The 17,743-nt window shown below is 40.6% G+C and overlaps 2 protein-coding genes across 4 annotated transcripts in view; one reads left to right on the top strand and one right to left on the bottom strand.

Moving 5' to 3' along the window:
• The window catches only part of LOC129714966 (leucine-rich repeat transmembrane protein FLRT1-like), a 111,851-nt gene extending 95,243 nt beyond the window's left edge, over positions 1-16,608 (bottom strand). For both annotated transcript variants that reach the window (XM_055664755.1, XM_055664757.1), the window contains exon 1: positions 16,323-16,608. The gene's annotated coding sequence lies outside the window, so the exon portion shown is untranslated. The remainder of the gene's footprint in view (positions 1-16,322) is intronic.
• The window catches only part of LOC129714967 (ADP-ribose glycohydrolase MACROD1-like), a 614,100-nt gene that overhangs the window by 130,393 nt on the left and 465,964 nt on the right, over positions 1-17,743 (top strand). The window lies entirely within an intron of this gene.

Here is a 17,743-nt window from a genome sequence, read left to right as displayed (position 1 = left end):
ACACGAGGAGTAGAATTGTTAAAATTCTTTGCACAGGGCTGCAAACACTTACATAAATTGCTGTTCTATGAAAACAAAGCTTTGTGCTTAATGTAATCTTGTAAACACTCAATAAAACTCTAGTACTGTAATTTAACACAGGCCTTCTCCAGGTAATGAATGGGTTCTGCTGTTACAGAAGTCCGTATGTCGATTTTGTCCATAAGTCAAGAAATAGACAAAGATTGCTCTATGAGGTAACAATAAAGGGCCTGTCCCACTTACGCAATTTTTTCGGCAACTTGCCGGCACCCGTCATAGTCGCAGAAGGTCACCGAAAATGTTCAAAATGTTGTAGCCTGAGGTGCCGCGGGGCTCATAGTCAATGTTGTTACCGATCCACACTGATGGAGGTCTGCCCATGAGCAAGTCGAGGATCCAGTGGAAAGGGAGGCTCGGGTCTTGGACCTTGGTGATGAGTTTAGAGGGGTTGAGTGTATTGGATGCCAAGTTGTATCGGATGAACAACAGCCTGATGTTTCTGCTATCCAAATGGTACAGAGTTGAGTGAATAGCCAGTGAGAAAGCATCTGCTGTTGTCCTGTTGTGGCAATAGAATAATTGAAGCAGGTCCAGGTTATTCCTGAGGAAGAGGTCGATTTGTGATATAGCGGATGGTCATTGAGGAAGGTCACCTTGCTCTTCTGGGGCACCAGTATGATGATCGCCTTTTTAAAGTGTGTGCGAAGGCAGTCTGCATAGGAGATAGTTGAAGATGTCCTTGACTATTCCCGCCAGTTGATCAGCATAGGTCTTTAGCACTCAGCCAGTCTGAGCTGGAGGTTTTGCATAAATTCACACTCTTCAAGGATGGTCTGACATCGAACTCAGAGACTGAGATGACAGGGATGTCAGGGGCTACGGAGGCTCATTGTTCTCTCTTTCAAAGCTTGCATTAAAGACATGGAGCTCATCCAGTCATTTATGCTATGTGGTTTCACCTTGTATCAGATGATAATTAACAAAACCCTTGACAGATGTCGACCATTCATCTGTGATTTCAGCTTAGTCCACAATGTCTCTTCATGCCTGCAGTGAGTGGCCTTCAAAAGGTTGTACCTGGACATCTCGTATGACTCTGAATCACCACAGATCTAATTCTCAGCAGATTATCAATCTCCTAGTTCATCCAGGACTTCTGGTTGGGGAAGAATCAATGTTTTTGAAGGTACACACACTTCCAGCATTTTCATGAAGTCAATGATGACCATGACATATTCATTCTGGTCCGCTCACAAATTCTTCAACATGGCCCAGTCCACCGATCGGAAGCAGTTCTATAACCACTCCTCAGCCCCCCTCTTGCCAACACTACATATCCTTCTTTTCTGCTACCACACTCGCCAGTCTCTGCACACAGAAAGCAGCAACAAGGCCAGGTGGTCCCCTAGCAGGACCAAAGTGCAGCGAGGGATGGAATGGTAGTCATTTCTCGTCAAGTGCGTCGGGCCCTCTGGTACTAAAGGAGTTTGGAAACTTCAGTTACTGCACAATCATTACCTCAGGTGCTTCAGCTGCTTTTGGTAGTACTTATTAACTATGCTCTCTGACATTATCGAGCTTTAAAGCTCTTTTAAGTTGTTCTCGTTCGATGAAAATCAGAAAAATAGCCTGCAGTAACAAATTGGTGTTAGATTTCAATGTAAATTCTTTCTAAGCCCATGAATTTCAAAGCAGAGCACCAGCGAGACTCCCTCTAGGTATTTCACATATGTGCTGATTATAACTGCTATTGTACATGCTCTCTCAATTATTATTGCCCATTTACACCAGCAAGATGAGTTTCAAGCCACTACTTTCTAACATGTAAAAGTGCAGGGAATGACCATGAGAAAGACAGGTCAGGTAATGTGCTTCTGACTGCAATTCTACAGCAGGTTAGCACACATTTGAGCAAACACACACAGAAAATCCACCGTCTAGAATTATATTACATTTTATTTCTTGTTTTCATTCCTGCCAAATGGTGTTGCTGAATTTGCTTCATAATCAGCTTCACAAGAAAAGTAACGTTTTGTCACAATTAAAAACAGAAAATACTGCAAATAATCGGAATCACAAGGAAGAATAAAAATAGAAAATACTGCAAACAATCAACAGCTCAGGCTTCATGTGTGAATGGGGAGAAATGGGCAAAGTTTAAGGTTGAAAAGATCATTTACAATAGATTTTTGTTTCTTATTCCACATTTCCAGCGCAGCAGTATTTTGATCTTTCCCACCAGAATCAAAAATATTTCTAAAATGTTCTTGTCAATGGAAAGAGGGACTGTTTAAGATTTTCCTGAGACATATCCACCAACGAGGCCTCATTTGCTCTCTCGCCTTAGATTCCTGAGTCTGCTTTATTTTATTCATTCCACCACTGGAGTTTCTCCCACCCCGGGTACCATGTACTCCCGTGCTACCTGCTCCATGGTCGAATAGTCGGTGACTAAACCGTCTCCCCCACCTGGTTTGCCAGGTGAGGAGGGGGCTGTGGACCCCCAGCAGGACCAAAAACAAGACCCGTCAAAGGGCAGATGAGCCCCTGGCAAGCCAACAGCCATCCACACTTCAGTAGAAGTTGCGATCACTGTCGTACATAGCATTGTAAGGAGAGATGATAAAGCACACACACACACCAAAATCCTATACTTCCAGCGGCGGAAGTCCGCAGGAACTGGAGGACAGAGATGTGTGGTGAGCCCATCATCGTTCCTGTCGGAAACCAGCACCACAGCGTCTCTAATGTTTTCAACGATAATGAATGAATGACCTATTCCCCCAGGGGACTGTGGGGGGGGGGAGGGGGGGGGGGGTACAGAGTCAGAAGATGCACTATTCTGGAGGAGTAGAAGGGAAAGAGGGACAGGCACCAATGGTAGCCATTTGTTCTATCTAAACCTTGGGTTGTTGTCATGGTTTTGACGGAATCCTGGCCAAAATTGCCAGCCCACAGGATTTTTGAAGCATTTCTGCCTCTTTTATGATCCTCTACCTCTTGGTCTGAACTTATAGTTCTGATACATCATTGTTGACTCCCTCAGTAGCAAGGGATTTGTTCGGAAGCTCACCTCCACGTGGCGTGATTATCCAGCTTCCCACTCAGCTCTTGCTTCCTGGGTTCATGAGGAATGACTAGACCGATCAGTTACTGAGTGATGGCTGTAGCTCAGTGTGAATCAGAGGATTCAGCAAAGAAGGAAAATAAAGTTACAAAATGGTTGTTAATTACTTGTATCTGATCTTATAACGGCTACAGGTTCAATAATTATGTTGTCAAGGAAACAGGACAGCAGTGACTTTATTTTCATTTACAATTTGTATATTATTTATTTATACCGCCAGGATGCAAGCAGAGGGAAAGGCATGAAAAGAATCTGTTGTGTACCAAATATTTTTTTTAGTAATTTCTGACTGGCATTTGACTGCATTTCTTCATGCGTTTTATTTTTGTTCTATTCTGTCAAACAATGACATACTATCTGGGTTGATGCTATTCCATAACAGGATTGTGTTTTGATAAAATTATTCCGAGTCGTAGTGGTTCCATTCAACAGCCTCTACACTGTCACAACATACCTTCTTTGTCTCTTTCAAATGGAGCAAAACACCGGTTACTGCTGTGACATAGTCCGACGTAGCATTCTGACATCAACAGAGAAATCATAAAACACACTTCATTCCACTACACATATAAAAATGCTTGTATATCAATTTACATTTAGAAACACAAAAATATAAAATTCATACATTTAATATTCCATAACTGATGGGTGGGGTAATATTTCAGATCTGATGAAAGATTACATTCGGTAGCGTGAATAAATCACAGTAAACACCCAGCTTTTTTTTTCCCGATTATTTTATTTCAGATTTCTTGATACTTGCAATTTACTTTAACAGATCAGTCTAATGATTTTTATGCGAGGTTGATATTTGCGGTGCTACAACTGTTTAATGATGGGTTAGGTTAGGATCGACAGGATGCGAGTGATCAGCATTTGTTTGAGAGAATCAATCATCTGTAGTTTCCTTTATTTCGTAGAGACTGGTAGCATAGGTTGTGAGAGCAGATATTGAGGGGGGTGATTCAGAGACGCCAGAACTAACTATAGAGCCTTCCCGAGGTGTTGTGGGCCTAACTCAACGAAACACCAGTGAAGGGAGGTGCCCACTTGATAACCCCAATGATATACTTGCATCCACACGATCAGTCTTTAAAGTGCTTATTGACATTTAGATAGCTTATTGTTGCATATGGAATTAGTTATTGTCCTTAGCATAAGTGTGTATAAGCAGTTTAGATACTACTTTGGGCTTGAGCTTGGTTTTCTTGGTGGAGTGCTTATCCTGGTGTTATAGCACAAGTACTTTATGTTTTAGTAGTAATTTAAAATGCTTTCCTTTGTGATCTTTTCTAATTTCTTGCAAGTAAATCAGAGACTCCTGCTGTAACATAGTTTTGTGCAGAGAGCAAAAAGAGCATTAGTAGAGAATATGTATTTCTTTCTGCATGTTGTGCTGAACTGTTGATTATAATTAATATATTTTAGGTTTAATTGCTTTTTCATAATTAGGTGAGATTGAAGGCAACAGTGTGATTTGTAAAAGTCTATAACAGTACGAAGGTATTCTGCTGATTGTCTGCAGTGATTTTTATCCAATGAAGCAGCTACTCTAGTATACAATGTTTAAGTTACTTGGCTAATTCTCTTTCACAAGACAATTGACTCTCCTCAAGAATTGCACAATGCAGAAAATGTTGCTTTCCAACCACTCTCCACACAAGAAGGTTTATTCCTCAACTTTCTCACTTTTAATGTAAAAATGAAAATAATCAAGATAACTCAATTGGAGAGTAACAACTGCACAGTATCGCTGCACCCTTTGGCTTCTTTCCCTACATCAGACAATAGTTCAAAACATTTTGTGACATTGAACTAGAAAACGTTGGAGGCACTCAGAAGGTTAGGCAGCATCTGTGGAGAGAGAAACCCAGTTAATATTTCAGGATGATGACCTTTCACATTTGCTTTTTGTCATTTTAGGACTTCCTCTGCTTGTGAAAGGCATCATGTAAATGCAACGTTTTCTTCTCATTTGAATGTCTTTAAATAAATTACTCTGTATTTCAATTGCAACATGATGTTATGAAATATAAATGATCGTTGTACCAGAACCAAAAATGTCCTTGTGGCTTCTCCCCTCGCACCAAGTGTTTGGAAGAAATCCAACATGTGCATGAATCTACTGGAATCTACTTATTATTTCTTACGCGTGATAATGATGAAATGGGAGAAGGCCTGAAGAAATTTCTCTGCTCGTGATTAAAAAGAAAGTAAGGAATAGCAAAAGCCATTTTGTTCATCTAATCTTTGCCTCAGTAAATGGTGTACAAAACCCTCATCTAAACTCTCAAGGGAAGGATTTGCATTAATGCTATCTAATCAATTAAAGATATTCTTGCATATCTTGTGAATATTTTTCCAATTCTGCGTCCTCTCTTAGTTCCAGAATTGTATGCTTTAAAATGCTGAGGAAACTGATTGGGACGAGATATTCAGTATATCATCCATATTGCTGTAAATTGTGATTCTAATCCAGTGATCTGGTGACGTGAATGGGCAGATCAGCCCCTTGTTTTAGTTTAGAGATACAGTATGGAAACAGGCCCTTCGGCCCACAAGGTCCACGCCGACCAGCGATCCTTGTACACGTCACTATCCTATACACTATTTTTTTTTTTTTTTTTGTGATTTTTTTTTTTTTATGATACTGCCTGTAAGGGAAATTCATTTCGTTGTCTCAAATTGAGACAATGACAATAAATTTGAATACAATACAATACAATACAACACATGGGACAATATACAATCATTACTGAAGCCAATTAACCTGCAAACCTGTACGTCATTGGAGTGTGGGACGACCACCCAGAAAAACCCACGGGGTCACGTACAAACTCCATACAGACAGCACCCATAGTCAGGATCGAACCCGGATCTCTGGTGCTGTAAGGCAGCAACTCTACCGCTGAGCCACCGTGCCTTGCTATTGATGACACTGGACTGAAACTTCATTCGGTAAAATTATGCAGAATCTCTCGTTGCTAATCATCTTCAGCATCCAAGGCACTTTGAATGAGCAGAGATGCTTCAGATACTCACGCTCCACCAACGAGTCTGCTCTGTCTCCATGGCAACTCTGATTATTTCAGCCTTGACAATAATTTTTTTTAGTTTCTTGGATGTTTCATTTATGAAAGTATATATTTTTCATTGTTATCTTGAGTATGCTCCAATTGTTACAACAGCAACACTGCATTCTTTCAATACTTTCCCACTGTCATAAACTGCAGGATCATGCCTGAAGGAGATGCAGAAGTACCACCATGAAATCACATTTCAATCTTCAACATAATGTGGCTCTTCAGATAAATTGGACTTTTAAAGGGGAAACATGTCGGAAGGAATGTTTTGTTAAACTACTCTCAATTTCTATTTTTAATGAAAGCAATTATAAACACACGAAAAAAGCTAGGCGAATGGTCCTGATGTTAACATTTAATCTAGCAAATAAAATAATTGATTTTGTTCTATTATCGGCTAACAGCTAGCAGTTAAAGGATTCAAGAGGTTCAAGCCCAATGTAACATTTAAGGGTGCAATCTAGGCTGACTTTTCATAAGAGCACCGAGGACAAGCATCATTGTCTAAGATGCTCTTTTACAGGTGTAACGTTAAGCTCAAGTGATTGGGTGTACTCAAGGAGTGATATCATGTCAACAGGGAGGAAGAATGTAAAAAATGAAAAGCTTTCACATAAAAAAATGTACATAAGTTCAGCTCCACCATGAGACACACTTGGAATATTGTGTTTGGTTTATTTGGAAAGATGCCTTTAAGCTGGAAAGAGTGTAGAAAAGATTTACGAGGATGTTGCTGTGACTCGAGGGCACAAGCTATAGGGAGAGGTTGGTAGGCTGAGACTATCCTTTGGAGGTGGTGGTAAACTGCCTTCTTGAGCCGCTGCTATCCTTTTGGTGACGGTATTCTCACAATGAGTAATTGAGTATAGAATTCCAATATTTTGACACAACAATGATGAAAGAATAGCAAAATATTTTCCAAGAATAGTACATGAGTTGGTGGAATTTGTACGTAATGTTTAGTTTAGTTTAGAGATACGGAAACAGGCCCTTCGGCCCACCAAGTCCTTGCCGACCAGCGATCCCTGCACATTAACACTATCCTCCTCACACTATGGATAATGACACTTATACCAAGTCAATTAACCTACAAACCTGTACGTCTTTGCAGTGCGGGAGGAAACTGAAGATCTCGGAGAAAACCCATGCGGTCAAGGGGAGAACGTACAAATTCCGTACAGACAGCTCCCGTATTCGGGATCAAATTCGACGCTGCAACTCTACTGCTGCGGCCATGGTGATGTTTCAACTTTTGTCCTTCTTGCTAGTGTTAGTTCAGGTTGCAAGCTTGGGAGGTACTTCTGAGTAGCATAGACAAGCAGCAGCAATACAGTTTGTACATGGTACCCAACTTCAAACTTCCTCGCATCATGAAGGAGGAAATAAATGTTTGGTGTGCAAAGAGAGAGGCAGTACTGCTTTATCCTCTATAAACCAGCATCTGCAGTTCCTTCCTAAACATGCTTTATTCTCAATGTTGTTCAAGTTGCACCTCAAGGTAAATGAAGCGTATTCAAGAACATTCCACACTTGGACTTTCTGGATGAGGAGGCTTTGTGGTAGGTCACTATAGGACCGGCTGCCTCTGATCTCTTGTAGCCATAGTATTTGTATGGTTGTACATTTAGATTTCTGGTCATTATATACCTCCAAGATGTTATTGGTGTGGAACCTGATGATGGTAATGCAATTGATTGCCACAGGTAGACGGTTAAGATTGCCACTTATTGGAGGTTGTCATTGCCTGAAAATGCAGTAGTGTTAATGTTACTTGCTCTATCAGCTCATGCCTGCACTGTGTGCGTCTTTCTACAGGCAGCAAGCAAGGGCAGTTTCATTTCCTGAGGCATTGCAAATGTTATTGAACAGTGTGAAGTCATCAGTGAACGTCTGACCATATGATGGAGGGAAAGGCAACGATGGATCAGCTTGCCCTCGAACATCACCCGGGGAGGGACTCTTGCAATGCTGCCCCAAGCTGGAAAGGGTGTCCTCAAACAACCACAACCAATTGCATTTATATCACTCCAACCACTGAAGTATTTCTTCTTAATGCCCGTTGACCAGTTTTGCCAGGGCTTCTCGATTCTATGCATGATCAAATGCTTTCTTGATGACGAGGATAGTTACTTTCACTTCCCATTTTAAGGCACCAATTGAGCAATTCTAATGTCATAAACAAGGAGAGGAAGCTCACTTAAGGACACCAAGTACTGGAGTAACTCAGCAGGTCAGACGGCATCTCTGGAGAACATGGATAGCTGACATTTTGGAAACTTCAGAAGCTCATTTTGTTTCTAAATGGTTATGGAATGCTAAGATTGAACCTTGCCTTAAACTCACTGCAGTCTTTGTTTGTTAGGGAGCCCATCACCAACATTTGCTGATTTGAAATTCAAAGTATAAATTAACTGGTACAACTACTTTTGTTGAAATGTCAGGTGGATACATTTGAGATGAATATCTGAGTTGGACCATTTAACTATCTTTTGCACTGTTCAAATAATGGACTGTGCCAAAGCCAGGCAAATCTTGCGATGTGGTAGATGGCACATTTTTTGTTTTTTTTGAGCCGCAGATCGTCCACTGAGGAAGGACATCTTAGTCAAGTCACCACTGGTTTGGGATCAGGGGCCTATGAAGATGAGACTTTTACTATTTTTCTAGAATTTAGAAGATTGAGAGGGGATCTTATAGAAACTTACAAAATAACAACATTCTTAAGGGGGTTGGACAGGCTAGATGCAGGAAGATTCACTGTCATTCCCAAGCCACCACATCCAGACTGACCAGTGGGCACACATCCATATTAATCACATCTTCCAGCACTTGACCTGAATTCTTCAACACCTAGCTGATTCAAGTACCCATGTAGACACCTCTTAAATGCTGTTCGCAACTCTGCTTCCATAGCATATCGAACAGCACAGCACAGGAACAAGTCCTTCAACCTACAATGTCTGCGCCGAACACTAGGTCAAATTAAACAATCCCTTCTGCCTACACATGAACCATATCCTATTTCCGACACATTTTGTGCCTATTTAAAAGGCTTTTGACCTGCCTGCACCAGCATGTTCCAGGCATCTACCACTCTGTGTTACACTTTCGTTTACAGCGCCAAAACGGGCTCTTTGGCTCACTGAGTCTGTGCTGATCAGCAATCCACGCGCACTAACACTATGGACAATTTACAATTTTACCAAAGCCAATTAACTTACAAGCCTGTACGCCTCTGGATGAAATCGGAGCACCCGGAGAAAAGCCACACGGTTACGAGAAGAATGTACAAACTCTGTACAGACAGCACCCATGGTCAGGATCAAACCCAGGTCTCTGGCGCTGTGAGGCAGCAACTCTACCGCATGCCCCACCGTGCGTTTTGCACCAAAGAATGAAACACAATCTGCTTTATCAGCACGTTCAAAATGACGCATGTGTCCACTAAACAATGAGGGCCTCCAATCCACACCTTCCAAGTTCCAAGAAAACTCTTCAACAGGCAGTGATTAATTGATGCCTCTGAGAGAAATTTCTTCCTTATTTCTCTTCATTAGCTGAGGAAATACAGTATTTATCCCGGGAGATTTGTTGGTCTCACATACTTTTGACTGAACAATATCCTGTAATTGAAAAATGTCTTGTACTGATTGCACTACCAACATTGAATTGCAAATTAGTATTATTTGTGTTACAAAAAATACATGTAAATTTTATCACCAAACTCCCAAGGACAAAATTTGGAGGTCTTACATCTACAATAAATAGCGTTTTATTTTTATGATATGAAAAGTAGGAGTACTCTAACTTCGATTTGTTAACTCGGCGTAGACCAGGAGGCAAATCTAGCATTTTTATTTGGCCAGTCGGACATGTTTCAACCGCTGTGGAGGCACTAAAACCATTTCAGAAGTTGTGATTTTTAAAACTTAATAATATAACATTTGACATGTGTAACATAACAATGTTTTAAACTAGAAAGAGCAGAGCAGATTTACGATGATGTTGCCAGGACTCAAGAGCCTGAGCTGTAGAGAAATCTTGGGCAGGCTAGGAATTTATTCATCGAGGTGCAGAAGGTTGAGGGTAATCTTGTGTGTGAAATCAGGAAGGGAATAGATAGGGTGAATGCATAGAGTCTTTTACCCAGGGTCGGGGAATCAAAAACTAAAGGACATAGACTCAAAATAGGAGTTTTTATTTGCTCATTAAAATTGTTGCTTCAGTTTGCAAATTGCATGCTCAGTATATCAATGAGTTTTTGGACAAAGTGGTCCAAACTTCAATTCACTGAGCGCGGAATTCAATTGGGTAGCAGTTTGAGGATGACCATAGTCTTTGGCAATCTTAGACTGAGGGAAGATATCTGGGATTCTTGCCCTTGATTGTTAATCGGTGGCCCTTGCTAAAGTGGGCACAATCTGAACGACTCCCCTTCCGACATCCGAGTTATCCACTCATGTGCACGATCAAGTTAAGCACATGAACACTGAGCAATTGGGTGAAAGCAGCACGTGTCTAAGATCCATAACCATAGAAACAGAAAATAGGTGCAGGAGGAAGCGGTTTGGCCTTTCGAGCCTGAACCGCCATTCATTGTGATCATGGCTGATTATCCACAATCAGTAACCGTGCCTGCCTTCTCACCATACCCTTGTTTCCGCTAGCCCCTAGAGCTCTATCTAACTCTCTTTTAAATTCATCCAGTGAATTGGCCTCTACTGCCTTCTGTGGCAGAGAATTCCACAAATTCACAACTCTGGGTGAAAACTTTTTTTCTCATCTCAGTTTTAAATGGTCTCCCCTTTATTCTTAGACTATGGCCCCTGGATGTCCTTCCTCAGGAGACCAAAACTGCACACAATATTCCAGATGTGGTCTCACCAGGGCACTGTACAACTGCAGAAGGACCTCTTTACTCCTATACTCAAATCCTCTCGTTATGAAGAACAACATGCCATTAGCTTTCTTCACTGCCTTCTGGACCTGCATGTTTACTTTCAGTGACTAGTGCACAAGGACACACAGGTCTCGTTGTACTTCCCTTTTTCCTAATCTGACACCATTGTGATAATAATCTGCCTCCTTGTTCTTGCCATCAAAGTGGATAACCTCACGTTGATCTACATTATACTGCATCTGCCCACTCACTCAACCTGTCCAAGTCACCCTGGAACCTCTTAGCATCCGCTTCGCAGTTCACACTTGCCACCTGGCTTTGTGTCATCTGCAAATTTGTAGTGTTACTTTTAATCCCATCATCTAAATCATTAATTATATATTGTAAATAGTTGCGGCCTCAGCACCAAGTCTTGCGGCACTCCACTCGCCACTGCCTGCATTAATTCAAAAGTTGAATTTATTGGTGAAAGTCAATGGGACAATAAGGGTCATTGGTCTTGATATCTAGAAACTGACAGCACATTGGAGGGCATTCTGCCGAGTTAAAACGTTTGGCTAAACTGAAAAGAAGGAATTATATATTTCACAAACCTAGAGAGAGTCAGATGTTAATCTTGATGCACTGAATTATGGAAAGTATTCTGTTTTCAACTGTGAAATTATTCATCTCTGAGAGTAGAAAATTCATTACATTTTACAACAGTGAATGTCCACAGCTTTACTATGAATAATTTTTAAAGTGTATCCATATTCCTGCTTGTTAGGCAACAGTATGGCCTGTGATTTGTTTTTTAATGATGCATTAAAACTTTGACAGCTTGGGGGAGGTGACCCAATTTAATATTAAGCTCATGCCCTGATTTGCATGTGGTTAAAATAGAGGTATCTATCGTCTAGTGTACAATCTACTCTTGGCCGTGTGGTCTTGAACGTAGGCAGCTTGTCTATACAGCTCAGGAAACATCCGTCCAAGAACTGAAAAAAATGCTTTGGATATAACGCTTTAACCAGTCTCTATTGAATTGTTCAGGTGTTTTTTTGCTGATTATCATTAGCTCAGTTCCAGTGCATTTGGAAAAGAACTCAAATAAGGTAATAAGGTCTGAAGAAGGGTTTCGACCCGAAACGTTGCCCATTCCTTCACTCCATAGATGCTGCTTCACCCGCTGAGTTTCTCCAGCATTTTTGTCTACCTTTGATTTTCCAACATCTGCAGTTCCTTCTTAAACTCTTAATCAAATAAGGTAATACTCTGGTTTTAAAATCTGCAGTCAGGTGTGAAAGAAAATTAACATTTCATTGTTAGTTCCTGGAGATAATAAATTCCAGAATGCTCTCCAGCATTAAGGGCACAATAGAACATCTGTGCGCTCTGGAATTTATTTTCTCTATTCATATCTCGTTTCAAAGAAGTTTATTTTTAAACAGTTATTCCCACAGTTGTGGCATACCCCCAGCATAATCCCCTCAGCTTTCCACTGATCTTCCTGTGCATTTGTGATATTCCTATCAGACAAAATATGTGCCAGGTTAATTGTCTCCTTCATATTTTCTTTTAGGTCCCTGTTTGGTAAATGGCTCGCTTTCTAATCTGTATCGTCTGCAGATGACCTCAGTTGGAGGCTGGGGTTTCATTATGTAGGGAATGGATTGTGGAGACATGGAGATTAATAAAGCTTCTTCCAAACCTTCTAGAGTAATGCGTGGCACAGAGAACACTGCGCCATCAGGTTGCCTTAGATTAACCTTTGAACAGTTCTGCTTCAATTGCTGTGACACTGTAATTAATCCTCAAAATATTTAATCTGGACTAAAATTCAGTTCAAAGCTAAGCGCATCTCGGGTAAACTGACATATTTCTTTGAAAAGCCTTTTGTAGCTTATCCATTGTCTTTAAATTAGAAGATTTATTGCAACCACATTCAGAGGCACAATAATTTAACGTAATACTGCTACATTTGCGTTCTTATAGACTTTTCAGAAGGGAATAGCAGAGATCGGTGGATTTTCAACATTGGACTGATTTAACTGTTTTCCATACTCAGTTTACAGGTACAGCAGTTGAAAGGAACTGTCGATCAGTGGGGCAGGGTGGTGTGGGTAGAAGGCAGAGAGAGAAAACAAGAAAATCAGGATTTACATTAAAAAAAAGAGACCAAGTGAATTGTTAAGCTCCATAAATAAAACCAAGGTAAGCATCCTGGTTCATTGTTAGACTTCCTCTTATGCAAACTGCTACGTTTTCATAAGACCAATATTGCTGCGTACCATATATTATAGCTCAACCTGCCTGTCAGATGAAACTCTGGACAGATGCAAAAAGCTGGGTCGTGCAGCATCTCTGGAGAAATGGAATAGTTGACATTTTGGGTCAAGAACCTTCTTCAGAAACTCTGGTCAGTTAGTTCTATTACATCTGCACCTGGTTTACAATCCAACTAATGCATTGCATTGAATCCATTAATTGCCCTATTCTGGGATTCACTAAAATTGATAAACAAGGAAAGTTAGTAATTGTATTAACTAATGTTTGAGCAGTGAGAACACTGTGCTGAATCATACCAAGAAATCACAAGATTCTGACCTGCTTATTCGTAGTAATTCTTTATTTTACTTGTGTTGTATTACAAGTGCCTAAAGCCTGTGAGAGGGTATATTGAATCCCCACCCATACAGCCACACTTTGAATATTTTGTAATTGAAAGCATGTTAACTGGAAGATATTGAAGATCTTTCTGCTAACCTAGGAAAACAGTATCTGCTCACCAACATTTTATTTTTTAATATGTTGGAGTAGTGGGGAAGAAGATGGGTTTAGAATTCAGGTCGAAGGTTCCACATTTAGCACAATGTGAATTAATGCTCCCTGCTGTTCATTGAAGTTACTGAAAGGCTGTAGTGAATACGTGTGCTGCTTATTCTTACTGTAGCTGCCTCTTTGTTAGACATCTTTCCATTTAGATTGTTATGTGTCTGAAAATCAGAGCTCCAGGAAACTATAATTTAATTCCTTTTTATACACACCAGTCATACAGCTTTAAAATTTGGCAGCTGGCATCTGTGCTACTTCATAGACTGGTTTGTAGCAAACTGTTGACAACTTAGCTCCAATGTGTCTCACAAATGCATCAGAAACTGGTTGTCTGTACGTGCAAGCATGCTTGAAACTGGTCACCCAGTGGTAGAGCTGATCTCTTCATGTTATCTGTTTCCACCCTTCGTTATATCTCGTGCATTTCTCACTTCAACCCTTACACTCCATCTTTACAAATGTCTTCAAAGCATTTTGTGACCAGAGCCATCTTCCTCAAATTCATTAAGATTCAGTGCATAGACCCAGTTAGAAAAAAACAAAGCAGGACTAATCTCTGCGGGAATACTCAGTACAACATTAGCAATTATTTAAATTTGATCAAAATACAAAAGGGGAAAGTGAGGATCGGTACAGCAGTAGGGGTTTGAACACTTGACTTTAAAATCTCAGCTATTCGCTACAGAAACCAGTAGCATGGAAAAATCACTCACCTGGTTAAAAACCTGTTCAGACCATAACGCTCCTTCTCAAAAGGCACTCAAAGTAAAATCACCGTAAAAACAATCTTTGCACAGAATGATGAAATTGAATTCATCAGCATCATGAGACTGTGTAAGAAGGAATTGCAGATACTGGTTTAAACCGAAGATAGACACAAAAAGCTGGAGCAACTCAGCGGGACAGGCAGCATCTCTGGAGAGAAGGAATGGGTGACGCTTCTGGTCGAGACCCTTCTTCAGATTTCTCGACCCGAAACGTCACCCATTCCTTCTCTACAGAGATGCTGCCTGTCCCGCTGAGTTACTCCAGCTTTTTGTGTCTAGCTTCATGAGACTGCCTGGAATGAATGTTTATCCAATGCTCTTGACAAGTAGGTGAAAGTGAAGAAAGGTAAAGAATAAGCCCTTGACAATTCACTACAAAATGACATTGCTTTATGGTGCATGCAAACAGAATTAAGAGAATGAAAGGAGGGAGCAGGAAGGGGAGACTAGTTATATGCATCATTTAGTGGTTGGTCGGCAAATAGAAATGTTTGCAGAAAGGACAGGCTTCTTCATTGTCACAAGCTAAACAAGCAGAATGCCTCAAAACTGCTTTTAGTTGTGGATATATCAAAATCCTAATACCTTTCCTTAGAGTTCACATGTTGAGAGTTAAGTAACTATGCAATCCTGCTTATTTCTGCAGGTATTTCTCTTTCCCAAGTTTACAATTGTTCTTTTTTCTCTCTATATAATCAAGGTATTAGTTGATGGGAAGCTAGGGGAATACAGGTATTAATGGCTGTGCTGGAAATATTTGAAATGTGTTTGATGTCACATTGTTACAATGTATTTTCCTTGTGCAGCAGTCCTTTCACACAGAATGACAGCTATTATTTTTACTTCACTTAGTTTCACTGCCAATTTCTGCATATGGAGCCAAAACGGCATGCTTTGTGTTAGTGCGAAATCGCAAGAGGGCTGCAGTAAAAATGTATCCGTTTTCCACAACTGCTCGTTATAAAGGGGGTACAATCTTCTATTGCCTGACCGACAGAAAAACTGCAAGAATACAGTTAAATACAACGAAAATACTCAGTTTTAACAATAAAACAAAAAGTGGAATATAACTTTCCATCAGTAACCAGTTAGTTGCCTCAAGATGTATTTTCTAGAAAATTGGTTTAATGGGATGGTGCTTTGGTGCTTCTGGATTGAGGAGGCTGACCAGAAAATGTTGTCAAAGCTGGAAATTATATCAATATAATTTATCAAAATAACCCATTACATAAATACTATTAAAATGACGAAATTATCTGAGTACGTTTCTTGTTTAACCTAGCAATCGCATTTCAATATATTGTGAACATTGTCACGTTTTGATGTGTAGATGCACAGAAGAATGTCCTGTTTCCAGAGCGATTTAGATCCTTCCGCCCTTACAGAGTTAACTCGCATAATTACTCGTAGTAAGATCAGCCAGTGCCGATTGAATCTGTTCACAAGTGGAGAAAACTTTGTGTCTATAAAACAAAGGCGTTTTATGCAGCTTGCTCACTCTGCATTTAATAAAGTGAGTGAGGGTCATGTTGCACGTTATCTGCTATTTTGCAAAGTAGGGGGAAAAAATCTTCCAAATGAGTAAAACACTTTAGCGCCCGCTTGCTTACCTGTTCAAGGTTTGCTCGTCTTCAGGCACTGTGATTCAAATGCAGCCCCCATAAAACACAAGAGATATTCCACTAAGCGAGGGGAAAAAACACTCCTGAAGTCAGAAAGCACGAGCAAGGTACACAGCCACTGAACGATCATACATCAAGCAACAGAAAAAACAGGTTGGGTCTCAATGTTCCATAGATGTGTTAGACAAGCAGACTGGTACCCGCTGCAAGAGCTCAACTGGCGAACTGAGTGCTCCTGCCGACACGCTTGCTGAAAATCCTGATGAGATCACCGGTAGGTTGGGCTTGTGCCTTGACGGGCAGTGTGGATGTGTTTGGGACTTTGCATTCCCAGCTATCTTGAGGGGAATGGATGCGAAGCTAACTCTCGTGGGCTATTCCATACGGTATAACTCAGTCGTGTGTAGTCATTTAAGCAAAACCCAGCGGCTAGGGGAAATAAAAACCGAGGCAGACAGAGAAACCAGAATAAATGTGCAGTCCTTTACCTGCTGCAACTTGTGGGAGATCGATCAATTTGTCGTCCCCCGAATTGCTGATAGACATTTGAGTAAATTGGGCTATACGATCATTTTTTTTAAAGCATTCGCAAAGATTGAATGGCATGTACATTGTTTGCTTCCAATTGAGATGCTCTTTGCTCGGCTAGACCTGAAAACCACTGCATTTGAATGGAATTGACAACGTTAACGTGATCCATAATTTGGATGCATTGTTAGAAAGGTCGAAGAGAGGAGCTTTTGCTGCAAGCTTTGCTGCCGTAATACACTTTTAAATAGGATTTTCTTTTAGCAAGGGGGCAGTATTTTGGGATTCTTGACTGTCGATGTTTATTCTGACCAGATTAATAGGATGATGCTGCCTCTAGTATCTTTGATGCTGCCTACTTCCCTCAAATGCTTTTTGATTTTATGCATCTCTGCGTATTAATGGGCATGGTATTAAAATGTGTTTTACATATTCTTGTTTGCACTGTATGTCTAAATATTTTTTGGAAATGGTATTTACTTAATAAAAAGCAAACATTTGGCAGTTGCAAATAAAAGTCATAGTCATACAGCATGGAAACAGGCCCTTTGGCTCAACCTACCCATGCTGACCCAGATACCCCATCTACACCAGTCCCATCTGCCTGCGTTTGGCCCAGATCCTTCTAAACCTTTCTTATACAAGTGTCTTTTAAATTCTGCTCCAGTACCTGCCTCAACTGCCTCCTGTAGCAGATTGTTCCATATATTCCACCACCCTCTGTGTGAAAAAGTTGCCTCCGATTCCTATTAAATCTTTCCCCTCTCGCCTTCCTCTAGTTCTTGATTCTTCTACTCTGGTAAAAAAGACTCTGTGCATTCACCCTATCTATTCCCCTCATGATCTTGCACACTTCTGTAAGATCACCTCCCATCCTCCAG

The sequence above is a fragment of the Leucoraja erinacea genome, chromosome 44 (genome assembly GCF_028641065.1).
Source record: "Leucoraja erinacea ecotype New England chromosome 44, Leri_hhj_1, whole genome shotgun sequence".
Classification (NCBI taxonomy): Eukaryota; Metazoa; Chordata; class Chondrichthyes; order Rajiformes; family Rajidae; genus Leucoraja; species Leucoraja erinaceus.
This window is presented reverse-complemented; position numbering and strand designations above follow the sequence as displayed.